This window comes from Halyomorpha halys, unplaced genomic scaffold, assembly GCF_000696795.3.
Source record: "Halyomorpha halys isolate HHAL.00 unplaced genomic scaffold, Hhal_1.1 Scaffold472.1, whole genome shotgun sequence".
In the NCBI taxonomy this organism is placed as follows: domain Eukaryota; kingdom Metazoa; phylum Arthropoda; class Insecta; order Hemiptera; family Pentatomidae; genus Halyomorpha; species Halyomorpha halys.
This window is the reverse complement of record NW_027111148.1, coordinates 738,753-743,646: the sequence shown is the minus strand read 5'-3', so window position 1 is coordinate 743,646 and position 4,894 is coordinate 738,753. Positions and strand designations below refer to the sequence as shown.

Sequence of the window (4,894 nt, the reverse complement as noted above, 5' to 3'; positions counted from 1 at the left end):
GTGTCTTTAAAATTACTCTATCCAAGTTATTTGTGTTTTTTGGAATTATTCGATTATTGTATAGGGTGTTTTTTTAAGCCCGATAGAACTTGAAACCGTATTGGTATTAAAATTTATGATTGTTTATTAATGCATTATTAGATTGAAACGTTCGTCAAATAAAATATAATTTTCCCCTATACGATTTTGATTTCGTTAAGTTTTTTTACTAAATAATCTTTTTTGTAAAAACTGACACTACATACGAAATGAGACAATAAATATCTGATATGAATGTTCTGTGCAAACAATACTCACATATACCCATATTGTCTATCTAGTCTTCACTAATTTCAGTGCCCAACCCATATCTTTTAGCTCTATATGCTTTTAATTTATGTATAAATTCATACTTTTGTTTGATGTCATTTTGATGTTTATGACATTCTAGTAACTATGCAAGAATATATATGGATATAAATTTTTAGATATAGTTTAGTGAATCACGTAGTTAGCATTACCACCATTTTGGAATACATAACTCAGTTTAACGAGCGGCTTGATTGGTTCATATCCTTGTAAGTACCGGTACAATATGGACACGTAGCAAGGTAGCATGGTACTACAAGGACCTATCGGGTTGCCCTCAGGTAACGGCGCTCCAGTTACCTTTCTCTTTCAGTGTTCCAGCCTCGTTCGTTGCCGAGTGTTGTCCGTTAGTGGCCTTCTTGTCTGCGGTCTAGCCCAGGTCTGTTCTTTCGCCTTTTTTTTTACCTCAGTAGTTTTTTATTTTATTTTTTTATTGTTTTTCTTATTTGTCGCTTCGGACCATGAAATAGTTCTGCTAGCAATTCTGTAATCACCGAATTTGCGGGTCTGTGCTTATATAAACCTATATAAAGTTTCATAATCATCCTAGTTGTTTTACAATGATTTGATCTGTCTATAAATGAAAACGTGTGTTTCAATAAAACGTGATATAAAAAATTAATATATAAATCTATCTCTTTTTACTTGATCTGCTAGTTAATATATATATTTTATGCAATTCAAGTCGGCTCATTCCTATATTAACACTTATTTCTTGAATTTTGAATTTATATTTATTACAATAACTTGAATAGCCTACACATTCGACGAAAGGTTTATTTTTATAATTTTTTTTCCATTATTCTAATTTTATTTATATTTTCCCATAATTGTGGTGTCACATAGAATATATCATTTTTATAGACTGTAATTATATCATTATAGCATTATAATATACTATAATGTAATTTTGCATTAGATTATAGCATGATTATTGTTTTAGTTTTACAATTAAAATTATTGTAATGGTTATCATTATTTTATTTACTAATTTTCTTATTCATTTTCTGGGAGCATTGGTCGTTAAGACCTTTATTTTGGATGGGGGACTAAAATAATTTAAAGTAATATTAATTCAGAAAATTATCTTTACTTACTAAAATGGCTGAAGAATTTTATCTGTTCTATTTAAACCTCCACTGCAAACATACATTGACCACAATTAAACTCTATTAATCACTCTAGCCGTTTAAGACGTCATAGGTTATTGTTCGTTTTAACTTGAAAAGTCACAGACTGCTTTGGTATTTCATCTTCTTAAAGGAAGGAAGGAACTTGATGTTTTGGATCGAAAACATTAGGCCAACTTCACCGTACAACGAAATTTCACGGTTCGACAACTACAGTTATCTGCTTCGCGGCGGGTTAGAAACAGTATGCTTTTTAATTTGACAAAAAAAAACATATAATTAAAATTTTTTAATTAACTGTATAAAAGAAAGATGATGTAAAAAAAAATTGGGGTTTTTTTTTGGAGAAGGGGGGAGGGTAAATAATTTATTCTTATGGACCAGTAACTATATTAATTAAAAACTTTATTTTGGAAGACAATTATTAAAAAATCTTGAATTTTTTACTATCATAAATTTATGAGCTGAAAAAGAGATCAACTATAAAAAGTCTTCATACTTCTCCACCAGGATTGGATACTGATTTAACCAGGCCTAGAAAATAACTATTCATTTTTATTTCAAAGAAATTTATATTGCACTCAAACTTTTCTTTTGATGAAATCATCTCTAAGCTATTCTATTTCAATTTTTTTTCCAAACAGTTTTGTTACAATTTTGTAAAACCCGGTTTCACATATTTTTTAACTTAAAATATTTGTATGCCAAAATAATTACTTTCTAAGAATGTTTATATTATCTAAAATACAATATATTTCTTACTGTTAAAAAAAAAAAGTCAAAACAGTTGTATTATAAATTATATATTAGTGTCATAAAGGACGCAAACTAAAGAATGAAAAAGAAAAAATATCACTATACATTTGGATAGATCATTTTAAGTGATACTTTTAAGAATAAGTGAAAGTAATAAAGTTTTCATTGTTAATGAACTTTGAATTAAGCTTTAATAGCAATAAAGTAAATTATTAAAATGATTGTTAAAAGTACTTCACATATAAAATCGCACAGTAAGTTTTAAATTAACGTATTAATTAAAATAACTAATCACCTTATTGGTATTAAAATTTATGATTGTTTATTAATGCATTATTAGATTGAAACGTTCGTCAAATAAAATATAATTTTCCCCTGATCATGAGGTATATACATTTAATCGTGTAGCCAAATTTCAACTCCTTATAAGTTTCAAGATTGCCAATTTCAATATTGCCATATTTCAAAAATTAGAATCCAATTAATCTAGATCATTTTTTATCTTTTTTGAAAAATTAAAATTAAACATTTTTTTAAGGGGTAATTTTTTTTGAACAGCTATTCCAATATTTTGATTGAGTAATCTTATTTATAAAAATTCTTTCATATTAGTTAGTAGTTAATTTTAAAAACAAAAGTAATGTAGCATACTAAACTACTTCTACGATTATCCTATGTTTCTCTCTCATTGATCTATATTGTCCATTAAATCTTACCATATAACATTGTATTCATAATCATTGACCTATTCTGCAATTTAAAAAATTAACAAAAAAAAAATAATCGCATGAGAATGAACGCTCAGAGAAATTTAATAGGAACTTCCACATAGTCCATTAGCCTTGGGCGTAGAAACTTTCATTTCTTTATTAATTCATTGCCCTCATTTTGAGCTTTATAGTGTTTTCACCTCGTTAAATTGACTGCAAATGTTGAGCTTCAATATTTTTTTGTATGTCTTTAGTGTGTTGATCATTACGATTGAAAAGATAAATGTACAACCCGTCAACATTTTTACTCAACGAAAAAAAGTACTTACGTATTATGTAAAGAAAAAAATGTGATTGCTTATCCTTCATAATTGTTTCTAAATGTTATTTAAACTTATTTACTCCTCTATGTTTAAAAAAAAATAACATATTTATTTCATTGTATAAGTATTATGTTTTATGGAATATAAATTAAAGAACTTATATTAGTAATTATTATAAAGTAATTATATCAAAATAAACATGCAAAAATTCAACTATCTTAAATATAACATTTATATGAATGTTTTTTTTTCATATAAGTAACACTAAAATTTTTAACGATATTCAAAGAAATAAGCCTTTGAAGATCGTTAAGCCGAGTCAATTGTCCCATGGTAGTATATAGAGCAGTATATATGCCTATCGTAGTCTAATGAGACCTACATATAACTATCAACTATCATTTCTATCTACTAAATATTATAAATTACACATTTAGAAATGTAAATTATATTCTAAAATATAAATTATCAATGTCGACCTGCGAAATCAATAAATGAAAACAGTCTATATTAGAAATATTCATCAATCAAATGTCAAAGACAAGAAGATAAATAAAGTAAAAAGGGCATAATAACCAAGAAGTTAATCGCCCAAAATAAAACTGTAATCTAAATCTATATTATATATACTCTATGTACTTTTTATTAATATAGAGACCTATATAAACCTATGGTAGTATATAGACACCTATATACCTGTGGTAGTATATAGAGACCTATACTCAGCTATAGTAGTATACAGAAATCGGTATATGCCTATGGCAGTGTTTAGAGGCCTTATAGACCTATCGTAGTATATAGAAACCTAAATATATACCTATGATGTAGTATTTAGAGGCCTATATAATATACGTCTGGTAGTGTATAGATGATCTTAATCAATTCTAGTAAAATATATTGAAATTATATCTATGTGGGCATATGATATGTGTATGCAAATAATGTTTATTAGTTATTCATGAATATTTTTTCTGAAAAAAGAATGTATTTAGGTCATCTCTTGATATTATTATTTTTTTTTTTTTTACATTTAAGAAGTATATTTTTGTCTTGATAAAAAAAAAAGAAGAAAATTGTGACTTATGATGTCCTAACTATAATAATTATTAATAATTACTATTTTGGTTTTATTTAAATATATATATATTTACAAGATGCAAGGACTGACCAAGCTACTCACATACTCACATACATATATTAGCTCATTCAAGGGTCAAGGCTAACCAGTTTAAAGTGACTGATTCCAACATTACACACTTCGACATAACTTCGTAACATTTTTTTTTAAAAGGAATATATTACAAAATAAATAAATCTTGAAATTTAGATGTATTTATTAACTTACTAAGCACATTTAGGTCTAAATTTTTAACACCAAGTCTATTGCTTTATAATGAGTATCGATTACTTATGAATGAAACTATTCATACAAACCTGATTAACACATTAAATAATCAATACAACTTTTTTTTTTCAAATATGATAAAAATTATATTATATTATCCAATCAATTAAGTTGTATTCTGCTCTTTGTGTCTTTAAAATTACTCTATCCAAGTTATTTGTGTTTTTTGGAATTATTCGATTATTGTATAGGGTGTTTTTTTAAGCCCGATAGAACTTGAAA

General features: G+C 26.4%; 1 protein-coding gene across 4 annotated transcripts in view; it reads left to right on the top strand.

Annotated features, from left to right (window-relative positions):
• The window catches only part of LOC106683187 (plasma membrane ascorbate-dependent reductase CYBRD1), a 178,258-nt gene that overhangs the window by 134,607 nt on the left and 38,757 nt on the right, over nucleotides 1-4,894 (top strand). The window contains exon 1 of one of the 4 annotated variants that reach the window (XM_024358371.2): nucleotides 679-727. The exons of the other annotated variants lie outside the window; for them this stretch is intronic. The gene's annotated coding sequence lies outside the window, so the exon portion shown is untranslated. Of the gene's footprint in view, nucleotides 1-678; nucleotides 728-4,894 lie in introns of those variants that run through there. 4 annotated transcript variants of the gene reach the window in all.